This window comes from Lactuca serriola, chromosome 3 (genome assembly GCF_051521515.1).
Source record: "Lactuca serriola cultivar US96UC23 chromosome 3, Lser_US96UC23_V15, whole genome shotgun sequence".
Lineage (NCBI taxonomy): Eukaryota > Viridiplantae > Streptophyta > Magnoliopsida > Asterales > Asteraceae > Lactuca > Lactuca serriola.
Window position 1 is genome coordinate 197,294,729 of NC_136410.1, and position 13,078 is coordinate 197,307,806.

The window sequence follows — 13,078 nt, forward strand, 5'->3', positions numbered from 1 at the left end:
CGGTTCTTCTTTCTTTTATGGTAGTAGAAACACGAAGGGGAGGGGAGGAAGTTGGTTCGAAGAAAATAGGAAGCAACAACAACAATATCTGGGGGTGTATGGCAGCTTCGATCGACGAAAGAGAGGGACATAATGCGAGGAGGCTGTGCCTTGCGATCACAAGAAAAAGCCCACCTTTGGTGGTGTTTTCTTGGCAGAAAAACGGAGAAGAAAGGAAAAGAGAGGGAGAGGGAGAGAGAGAGACAGAGAGAGAGAGCAAGAGCGAGCGAGAGAGAGAGAGAGACAGAGAGAGAGAGAGAGAAAGAGAGGGTAGTGTTTGAGTGACTAAAAGGAGCCGATGGAAGAGTGCAATAAAACTCATTCGTGGTTATGATTTTAATACCAATAATGCATGTCCTTTGAGTTAGATTTGTAAGAAAAGTGCTAGGCTTTCAATCATGTGTACTTTGTGTCACACCCCTGAACCAGGACGGCAGAAACATCCGGGGTTGGATGACGTCATTGTATAGTACTATAACAACTGAATATGAATGAAACATAGCATTACAAGTGACATACATTGAAAATACGTACTTACATTATTTTTATATTATACTTGTTCATCAGTTAAACAAAAGTGACAAAAATTAAATTTTCATAAGGTTGCACCACTTGACCTCATAGCAGAGTTGATTACCTGTTACTGGATCCATGAGAATATAAGTCGTTTTGAAAAGCATCAACTAAAAAGTTGGCGAGTTCATAAGCATTTTTGTATAAAAATGGTTTTGCACTTGATTAGAATAGTTCTCGTAGTACTTTCAGAAAATCCGATATTTTCTATAAAAATTATTCGTAAGTCTCGTTCCAAAACTATGAATATATGCATGTCCTTTGTTATCTTCTGTTCATAAAAGTAAAGTGAACGTTCCCAGAAAATCCAATATTTTCTGATATAATAAAGACTGTAGTCTTAAACCCTAAGACTGGAAGTGTAAGAGACTGAATACTTGAAAAATGATTTGCAACTTTGTAGTTTAATAAAACTGACGAAGTGTAAGCTTCGTGTAAACCAAAATCATATTGTTATTCCTTATGTGAGTCGCTATAACCATGCTTAATATGACTGGTATGCCTGTCATGAAGTTCTTCATACATCGGTTTCGGTAAGATATTTGTCACCCTAGACTGGCACGTCTAGTTGTAGCGAACAACTCAGGTGTGGGGGTGTTAACCCCATATAGATCTATACACAACTACCTCGCTCTCATAGGAGACTCTGGTTAAAACTACAGGACTTACAATGTATGCTAGGTAGGTACGGTGAAGGAAAGTCTCACAAGAGCCTTAACAGATTTACGTGAACTATGTCTCCGTTTTACTTGCAAAATAAGATAATTATGCCTTTAAATAATTATGCGTACTTTGAAAGTGTGGTTTGTGACCTCCAAACTATACCGATTATAGTTTATTATGTTTGTTTGTCAAGACAATTTATATAATCATGTATATAAATACATATATGTTAACATGTCTAGATGTTTTTAAAAGAATATATCATATACATCACATTTAACATAAGTATAAGAACTTTTAGTATGATAAAACCAATTTCTAGTTTTTGACTTTTCTGTCCCTGTTTTTAGAAAAATTATAGAAAAATCATCGTAAGTCTAAATTTGGATCCGTAAACTCTGAGAGTTTGGAAAATGAGTCTAATTTGTTCATACGTTTTATTATAATTTTTAATGGCCTCAAACCAGTGTGAAAATGTTCACCTTCACAGACTAGTTCGAAATTATTTCTGAATTGATAGGTAGTTTTGTAAAAATTGCCAGAAATTGTAGAAAAATCTTATGAATGTGTACGAGTACTCCCCAGAACGGTATAAACTTGAAACATTTTCATATTAAACAATTTTGAAAAAATACTAAGTTTAAGATGGTCAAAACAGTCTATTAAATAGACCATAACTTTTCTATTGAAAGTTGATGTTTAAGTTTAGATTATATATGTTTGAACACAACACTCATATTTGCTATTTTTGAGTGTATAATCCCATATCCACAAGTATTCATGCAATACATATGTTAACAAACACATTTCTCATGATTTTTATGAAGATGTATAAGATCAACTCCATGTTTATGCAAATACCCAAAGGTTAAACACAAAACACATTGGTCCATGCAATTATCCAACAGTTAAACAAAAACTTGACTTGTATTCCCCCCTCCCCCCCCCCCCCAAGTATGAAAAACTCGAAAAAAGTGGGGTATGAAGCTTACCTTGAGGATTTTCGAGATGTTCAAGAAGAAGAAAGAAACTTTCAATCCTAGCCTTGTGTTCTTGGTGAGATTCTCGAAATGGTGTTCTAAGGGTTTAACACACAACAAAATGTGTGTGTAAATGGAATGTTCTTAGCATGAACATGTAATAAAACACTTTTAGTTTAACATGGACTTACCAAGAAGCCTAGAATCGATTTTTGATGATGATGAACTCGAGATTTTTAGAGAGAAGAAGGAGGATGTTCTTGAGAGCCAAGTAAGGAATTTGAAGTTGTGAAGTGTGTGTGTGTGTGTGTGTGATCGGCCTCACATAAGGAAGAGAGAGAGAAAGGAGAGTTGACCTTCTTCAATTTGATGGGATTTGCATGGTTACATTGGGGTTAAAAGGCTTAGATGCATGTTAGATAAAAATGAGGTGGCAATGCTTATTATCCATTCCATTTTCCTTTTCTTTTTCCTTTTTTTTGTTTTTGTTTAAGCTAACCGACCCAAGAGGGTTCTGGGCCCAAAGGGTGGCCCAAAAGAGTGGGTTTCGATTTTGGCTTGGCCCAATAATTTTTTTTGGCGCAATAGGAGTTTTCGGTCCATTTACGGCCTAAGAAAAACCAAAGAGGCCCAAAGGGAAGTTCTCGGCCCAATAAGGCCTAAAGAAAAAGCTTTCGGCCCAATAAGGCCCAATGAAGGGTTTTCGGCCCAATGTAGATCCCAATAGAAGTTTTTGGCCCAATAGGGCCCAAAGAAAGGTTTTCGGCCCACTAAGATCAAGTGAAGAAGGTATCGGCCAATAGGGCCCAAAGAAGAAGTCTTGGTCCAATAGGGGTTTTGGGCCGAGAATTCTTGGGCTAAGGCCCAAAATTGATTGCACTTAGCTATTGGATCGAGTTTTTTTTGGGCTTATACTCGGTTTTTTCGACTTGAATCACAATGTATGAACGTAAGAACTTAAATAACATTGTGGTTTGGATTTCACTAAATGAGGTGTTACAAGGTTACATGGAGGAAGTTGTTGTAGGCAAGCTTCGTATCTTAAACCCTAAATTGCTGGTTGTGACATCTTCCCCCCGTTAAAGGGAATTTCATCCCGAAATTCGTTCTAGAGTAGTCCTTAAGAACTAGAGAAGGGATGGGGGTACTTGTAACGCCCGCAGATCCGGGCTAGCCAATTTAGAGGCAATAAGGGTCGAAAACGACTTTTTGACAAAAGATTATTTAGAATAAATAATTTTAACCAAGTTGTAGAATATGTCTCAAGGTTTCCGTACATATAAAGAACGCCGAAATCCGAGTTATAACGAAGAAGTTATGGCCCATCGAAGTTTTACGGCAAAACCGACACGACACCGGGAAGCGTAAAAAGTGAATTTATGATAGAGCGCGATTTAGACTTAGTGATCTAAATGAAAGTCGTAGAATATGTTAAACCGGGGAAATCCATAAAAAGAACGCCCAAATCTGACTTCGTATGAGGAAGTTATGATTTTTCTAACATTCGGCTTAGCAGTGCACAACCCGAAACTCGAATTTTAGTTAGAGCGGTTTTTGGCTTACGCGACCTAAATGAGAGTTGAATATCTCATTAATAGGAACTCAACGGTAAAAAGATAGACGAAAACGGAGTCCGTATGAAGGAGTTACGAATTCTTCGTGGTCATTTAACAGTCTAAACGCCTCCTACTGTTAAATTTGAGATCGGTCAAGAATTAGCCGATGGGGTCTAAATGAAAGTTGTAGATCTTGTTTTTACCTACGCGTGGAAAAAAGGAACGTAAAAAACGGAGCTCGTATGCGAAAGTTACGGGGTTTAGAAGTCAGCACGGTGCTGCTACAAAAAGGGTGACGTGGCTGAATATGGGCCAAGGCTTTCTCCCCAAGGAAAGCCATCAGGTGATGACATGTCGCACTGACTCGGCGAGTCAGTAAACCGAATCGGCGAGTCCGTCAGGATTTCACCCTATAAATAGAAGTGTCGGGTTCTCTCATTTCTCACACCTTTCCCCACTTCTTTCTCTCTCTATACTCTCTCTCTAGCCTATCCTAACCCCCCCCTAAAGCCTAGGTAAACCCCCTAGCACCTGAAGAAATCCCCGAGGCTCCTGGAGTCCCAAAAAAAGAGCCTTTCGGCTCGGGAACGCTGCTCCAGCGAAGCCCAATTTTCGAGAAAACCAGCTGTAAGTGAGCTATGCCTACCCTATCTTTAGTATAGCTTATGTTTTAATATAGTAAGGTTATTAGGAACTTATAATATGTATTTGGGCTATTATTATTATTTATATTGAGTGTTATTTAATGCTTATATAATAATAATAATAACTAGACTATTAATTTGTCGCGGTTAACGTCAGACTAAACCCTAGTCATATTGATACTAGGTTTGTCGAGGAAATCGTTTTAAGAGTAACGAAGTGCTGTCCGAGTGACGAGTCACCACCTTCCCAGGTGAGTGCATAGTTACTTTCATCTTACACATAGATATGAAGTATTTTATATAAATTACGTGCTATGCATGCATATTATCTGAATACTTGTTGTCTATGCTGGATGAACAATTTTATACATGTTTTAAATTATTTAAACTGTATATATATTTTATATCTACGATAATGTTGGGGTAAAACTTGGGTAGATGTAATAGATGGAAAATGAGTTGGATGATGAGTTGAGAGGTGTTATAGACCACGAGGTGAGGGTGAGAGGTGGACGATGTGAGAAGCCTTTTTCCCAAACGATGTCCCCGTCATTCAGCAGAGTATGGATGACAACCACGGACTATTCTAGACAGTCCAGTGGAACACTAGCAGGCTCGCAACTTGTAGGTGTTGTGAACGATGTGTTCACCCGGTGTACTCTAAACCTTGGTGACCATGCAGACTTGGTGCCAAAACCTTGGTGATCATGCAGACTTGATGCCAAAACCCTGGCGACTATGCAGACTATCAAGGGGACCAGATATCGCTTCTATTGCTAGAAGGAACAGATAAAGTTCGACTCATATGCTTGTACTAACTACTTGTTGAATTATGCATAAAAGCACGCTTTATGACATCAAGTTACCGATGCGTTTTCATACAATCAATGGATAACCAACTCATAGTCAATGACTCATATCTCTAGGTTTGAAGATATATATGATATTACCATCTCACGATCACTCGAGATAAATTCCATGAAGTGATACAAGTGAGCGTGGGTTTAATCCAATACTCAGACCTTATGATCACTCATGAATGTTGTAGCAAATATTGCTATGTCTAATGCACCTTAGACAAATCTTACAAGCCAAATTCATGACAGTTTTGATTCATATCTACTTCCGACATATGATCGACTGTGGAGAGTTTGAATAATTATTCTGGAAGTCAAAACATGCAAAATCGAAACAATAGTAAATGATCAACATAGGATAGTAACACTTTACTCATAAATAAATAACAACTTTTATTTAATCATCAAATGTCAATTACATTTTACAAGTTTCAGAAAACTATCTAATTATTAAAACTAGTGTTGTCTCTCGGCCCGATGCTTCTCGCATGCTGCAAATGCCTAACCCTTGTCAGTCCCTTGGTGAGTGGATCTGCAGGGTTCTCTTCTGACGATACCCTCTTTGCCACAAGGAGTCCTTCTTCTATCTTGTGTCTTATGAAGTTGTATTTTCTATCAATGTGTCTGGATCTAGCGTGATCTCTTGGCTCCTTGGCTAAGGCAACCGCACTATTGCTGTCACAGAAAATCTCCATAGGCTCTTGTATAGCTGGCACAACTCCAAGATCTCCAATGACGTTCTTCAACCATATTGCCTCCTTCGTTGCTTCACTCGCAGCTATGTACTCTAATTAACAAGTAGAATCAGCTATTGTCTCCTGCTTGGAACTTTTCCAAGTAATTGCTCCTCTATTTAGGGTAAATACTCAGCCCGACTGAGAGAAGAAATTATTCCTATCAGTCTGAAAGCTAGCATCACTATACCAAATCACTCTCAAGTCATCACTCCCACCAAGGGTAAGGACCCAATCCTTAGTCCTCCGTAGGTATTTGAGAATATTCTTTACCGCAGTCCAGTGCGCCATGCCAAGATTTCCCTGAAATCTGCTAACCATGCTCAAAGCAGAGGCCACTTCAGGGCGAGTACAGGTCATAGCATACATGATCGAGCGTATAGAGGAAGCATACGATACTCGACTCATCTCAGCTATTTCAGCCTCTGTACTCGAGATCTGAGTCTTACTCAATCTGGCGTTACTCTAGATCGATAACTCTCCTTTCTTGGAATTCTGCATGTTGAATCTTTTCAACACCTTATCCAAGTAGGTACTCTGACTAAGTCCAATTAGTCTCTTACTCTTGTCTCTCAAAATCCTTATCCCTAGGATATAGGCAGCTTCTCCAATGTCCTTCATAGCGAAACACTTCCCAAGCCAGGACTTAACCTCCTGCAAAGTCGGGATGTCATTTCCTATGAGTAGTATGTCATCCACATACAACACTAGAAAGCTAACTATACTCCCACTAGCCATAACATACACAAAGGACTCATCTTCGCTCCTCGAAAATCCAAACTCTTTTTTCTCATCGAAGCAAAGATTCCATCTGCGAGATGCTTGCTTTAAGCCATAAATGGATTTCTCAAGCTTACACACCCTATTAGGGTACTTTGCATCGACAAAACCCTCTGGCTGAGCCATGTAAACATCCTCAACCAACTTTCCATTCAGGAAAGCGGTTTTGACATCCATTTGCCATATTTCATAATCATGAAATGCAGCTATGGCCAGCAAAACTCTAATAGACTTAATCTTTACTACTGGTGAAAAGGTCTCATCATAGTCAACTCTTGGAGTGTGAGTAAATCCCTTTGCCACCAGTCTTGCTTTGTAGGTGTGTACCTTCCCATTGATGTCGGTCTTCTTTTTGAAGAACCATTTGCACCCAACTGTCTTACGACCTGGTACATTGTCAACCAAGTTCGAAACTTGATTGTCATACATGTACCGAATCTCGCTGTCCATAGCCTCCTTCCATTTTGCAGACTCAGGGTTTGCCATGGCTTCCCTGTAATTATTAGGTTCATCCAAATCTATTAGTGTACTATCACTAATAAATGTATCACCTTCAGTGGTGATGTGATAACCATAATAAAAATCAGGTGTGTTCCTAACTCTAGTGGAACATCTCGGAGGTACGGACTCATCTATCGGCTCAACAGGAGTTTCCTCCTCAGGTTGGTTGATAGTGTTTGAGGTTCCTTCACCACTTGACTCTTGAAGCTCTTCAAGGTCAATTTGCATCCCACTGTTTCCTTGGCTTATGAATTCTCTCTCACGAAAGACTCCCCTTCTTGTTACAAAGACCACATTTTCACTAGGCCCGTAGAAGAGGTAACCAAAGGATCTTTGTGGATAACCGATGAAAATACACCTCTCACTTCGAGGTTCAAGCTTGTCATGAGACTCGCGCCTCACAACCCCAAATCTCGATGTGGTCTAGATTGGGAAGTTTCCCAGTCCACATCTCGTGAGGTGTTTTGGCAACCTTCTTAGTAGAGACTAGATTGAGGATATAGACGGTAGTCTCTAAGGCATACCCCTATAATGAGATTGGTAATGAAGCTCGACTCATCATGGAGCGAACCATGTCCAACAAGGTCCGATTGTGCTTCTCGGCAACACCATTCACCTGTAGTGTCCTAGGAGGTGTCAATTGTGAGACTATCCCACATTCCTTAAGATAGTCAAGGAACTCAATACTAAGATACTCTCTTCCCCGATCGGATCAGAGCATCTTGATATTCCTGCCCAACTGATTCTCTACTTCCTGCTTAAACTCTTTGAACTTTTCAAAGGTTTCTGACTTATGCTTGATTAAGTAGATATATCCATATCTGTTATAGTCATTAGTAAAAGTCACATAGTACCGATTAGCATCCCTTGTGGCTGATTTGAAGGGTCCACACACATCTATGTGTATGAGATCCAACAAAACCTCACCCCTCTCACAAGTACTAGTGAAGGGTGACTTTGTCAATTTTCCAAGTAAACAAGACTCGCAACTATCATCCGACTTTAGGTCAAATGATTCCAAAACTCCAGCCTTATGGAGTTGGCCTATGCGCTTCTTGTTAACATGTCCAAGACAACAATGCCACAAGGATGCTTTATCTAAGCTCATCGAAGAATCAATATGATATACATTATTTCCTAGGTTGTCTACAACCGACACAGTTTCATATACACCATCACAAGGTAATGCTTTAAAATAAAACACGTCATTATAAAAAGCATCAATAGCACCAATTTTATTATCAAATGAAAATGTGAAACCTTATTTGTACAAACTATGAAAGGAAATAATATTTCTCGCAAGTAACAACATTTATTCAAATCTGAAGTTAACCCATTATTAAGCAATAAAGAATAAACTCCAATCTTCGTCACATGTGATGCTTTCCTATTGCCCATGATTAGGTTTATCTTCCCGTGCTCCTCTTCTTCACTACTTCTTAGGCTCTGCAAATCAGTACAAATGTGAATACCACAACCTGTATCAAGCACCCAAGAGTTAGTATGCAATGAGTTACCAGACAATATAGTATAAATACCTGCACGGGTGGGTTTAATTTTCCCATCCTTCACATCCTGCAATTATTTGGGGCAGCTTCGCTTCCAGTGCCCCTTTTCCCGACAGTAGAAGCATTGTGCTTCCTTTGGGTTTGAAGAAGGTGGAATGACACCTTTCTTGGTCCCACTTGAAGAGGAGCCATCAAGGGACTTTCCCTTGGTACCCTTCGAAGGGGTCTTCCTTTTCTTCCCCTTTCCCTGCCCAATTGTCAGAACAAGGGAAACTATAGGAGTAGGAGTAAAAGTAACAGCCGACTGACCTTTAAGGCCACTTTTAGCGGTCCTTAAAATTCCTTGAAGTTTTCTAAGTGTAACATCCTCCTTTTTCATATGATAAGTCATACGAAACTAATCATAACTTGGAGGTAAGGAATGGAGAATGATATCAATTGATATGTCCTCAGAGAAGTCCACATTAAGCTTCAACAACCGGTCTACGAAGCTTTGCATTTTCTGCAAATGACCGGTGATGGGTTCACCATCCTTCATCCTGGTCGTTATCATGGAGGAGATGATTTCATACCTCTCCTGATGCGCGCTCTGATGGTACCTATCCATCAGATCCAAATGCATCTCATAGGGGTAGAAATCTTCATAGGATTTCTGGAGTTCGGGAGTCATGGTAGCCAACATGATGCAGCACACTTTGGTAGCATCCCTCTCATGTGTAGTGTACTCTGCAACCTCCTCAGGAGTAGCAGTGGACTCATTGATAACCTTAAGCTCCTTATCAAGGACATATTCCTTGTCCTCATAGCGGGTAATCATCCTGATGTTTCTAATCCATTCATTGAAGTTAGACCCATCAAAAGTGACTTTCCCACACAAGTTCATGAGGGAAAAGGAGCCTGTAGGATTTGAGCTAGTAGTAGTGTTGGGAGACATCTGAAAGAAAGAAGGACAAGTTTAATTAGATGAAGAAGTCCTTAACAAGTCACCCAAATGAAATATTAAGGCTAGGATCCTACAAACTATTTCACAACTTGGAAGAGGGATGCCGTAATCCAAGCTACAAAATATTTGAAGGTCGGTAAATGACGATTTACCAATTTCCACCATTATAAACGAAATAAATTATTAGGTTTTAATTGGATTTGAAACTCCTAGATCTTTTGAGATACATTGAACTTTCAATGGCATGTTTAAATCTCGATTGTGCCCTCTCAAGTTTGTGACTGAGATGCTGAGGATCAAAAACAAGGTGTGAATAACCATGCAAATTGACTTGGTACCCTTAATTTTATCACCTAATCGATGTGCCGGTTAACCACACGCGCTCCACCGATCTTTGATAAAACTTAAGTCACCCTTTGCCACTCTTACTAGTCCCAGTTAGTGTGTGGGTTAACCACACACGCTACACAAATGACTTGGTAAGGTATAAAGTGTAATTTCATGGGTTAGCACCTATTTCACATTTTCCTAAAGTAACTAAGATTGGGAATTAATAAAGGTTTAGTTACTTTATAATTTCATTATGCTTTTAATGAGGATTTTGGTCCTATGCTACCTGTTGAATCATAAAAAGTGGCCCTCTTGAACTCAACTACCGCAACTTTCACTTTACTACCGTAACGGTTCAGCTCCCGCAACCAATTCAGCATCCGGAGTCAACTTTACAACTGTAACCGCAACCGTTCTCCATCAGCAACAATATCAGCATCCGAAGTCATCAAGTCTTCAGCATCCGCAGTCTTAGTTATTTCTTTTACTTATCCTATGTGATGTACTCTATTATCCAGTATGCCTTGCACGACTGCTTATAGAGTCTTAGTCCAGTTCAGAGTCTCTATAAATAGAGACGCATTCTCTTGTATCAAAAACACTTCTTACTCCTTACTGATAACTTATGAACTTATTCTGAATATATTTCTCTAAGTTATCTTCTTCATTTCTCTATCTTTCTACTCTTGTTACTCTCAACTGCTACTTAAACATCTCTGAATATAATCTCTCTCCGGAGCAAGTCTGTAAGACTTAATCACTAAGTTTGATCTCCCTTATTAACTTGGAGTGAATGCATTCCTTGTTACGAATCAGCTTAAGTGTATTCTTGATATAACAATTGTTGTCATTTCTATTTCTTTAAATTCCGCAACTAACTTCCTAACTCTAACTATATTATTGTTGAGCTTTTAGATCCTTTGAGATTAACTCTATTCCGCAATATACTTGTTCTAACGCTTGTTCAAGTGTGTCTCCAAGTTTTTCTCTCAACAATTGGTATCAGAGCCAAAGTGGTTGCTTTTTGAATATCGGAACTCTGATTTTCTCATTAAGCCTTCTATACCACTAAAGCTCATTTCTCAAAAAAAATGGCATAATCGTTATCTCTGAATGTCTCCAATAGTGTTGGTGGTACTAACCGAGCTCCAATACTGGTAGTAAATAAATATCATCACTGGTCACAAAGAATGGAGAGGTACTTAAGAAGACTGGGTAGAGATGTATGACGATCCATGGAAGAAGGACCACATGTTCCAGTCCTCACACAAGTCCAAACTAACGGCGCGACAACCAGACTAGGAGGAGGTCAACCAACTATGAGCCGTCCTACCAAGGATGATCTCGATAAAATGGAAAATGATGCTGTTGCTTTTTATGAAATTTCTTGTGGTGTCGCTCCTGGCAACTTTGATATTATCATAAACTGCAAGTCAGCAAAAGAGATATGGGATGTACTCAAAAACCTATACGAAGGCTCAGTACAAGCACAAGATAAGAAGCTCACAACCGCACTCAACGACTTCAACAACTTCAAAGCTCATGCGGGTGAAAGTTTGGAAGACTCCTTCAAGAGATTCAACCTGATAGTCACAAAGTTATCAAATGCTGGTACCATCCGCAGCAACCATGAAACCAATCTCCAGTTCCTTAATGGCTTAGGACGACATTGGACTACGGTCAAAATGATAGTCCAAGGTGATAGGAAGATTCACTCTTTATCACTCTACAAACTCTATGGAGAACTTCAAGCACAAGAATCCACTGTACTTAAAGACTGTGCTGACTTCGGAGGACCACTTGCTCTCATAGCACAAGCTCCACCGTAGTCACCTTACTCTTCATCGTATGATACCCCACCATAGTCATACGAAGCAGATTCTGAGTATGATGATGAAGAAGAATTTCAGAAGGCTATTGCTCTAGTTAGCCAACAGTTCAACCACATACCACCTTCTTCTTTCCGCAAGAATCAACAATTCAACAAACCTCCATTCAACCGTAACTTCGGTCCTCAGAACAACCACTCTCGGTATCCTAAGGGCTCTCAGAACAATTAACCCAATGAGGTACCGCAGTCTCCTCAGAACAATGACTCCGGTACTCAATCAGAAGACAAGACTGATGTTGTGATTTGTCACAAATGCAATAAACAAAATCACTTTGCAAAAGACTGTAAGGCCAATATAGTCAAGGACAGAGCATTCTATCTTAGAATGGCTCAAGAGTTGGAAGAAAAAGAAAAGGCAAGGGCATATGTGGCTCAAGCTAAAAGATACCATCAAGTTTGGTCATCAGGAGATGAAGAAGAAACCATCAACAGTGTTAAGGGAAAAGGGAAAATCTGCATGCTGGCCACTGCGGATGATGATGGGTCAGCAATGTTGAACAAAAACTACTGCTACATGGCGAAAGATGGGACTCTAAGCATCGTCGAACAGGTAAAACACATGATCCAAACTTTAAATTATAACATGCATGACTGTCAACGCTACATAGATGATCTTAATGACACTTGTGCTGCCGTCCTTACAGACTATAACAAAGCCCTAGATGAGAAGAACATTGCGTCCCAAGAGATGTTCCATGTGAGTGGAAGACTGGATAACAAGAGACTTAAAATGGCAATGTTAGAGATGGATCTAGAGTTAGAGAAAGATGCTAGAATGTTAAGTGAAACCCAATTAGAAATAGCTTTGAATTAGAGATATTTAGCTCAGAGAGAAATTGTACGCTTAAATCTCTTAATTGAAAAATTGTTTAATGAAAGTGAGGCTATTGATAATTTGGTAAATAATGGAACCATAGACAATACATATAATTGGGGTTGGTCAAACAGGTATCCTACCACAATGGATTCCTCACCCCGGTTCAACAAAGACAGAGTGTATGTCCCTCCTGATAGAGAATTTCATTTCCCTGTCAATGACAAGACTTTTCCCGAAGATATCAAAACTCACTTCGGTAGAT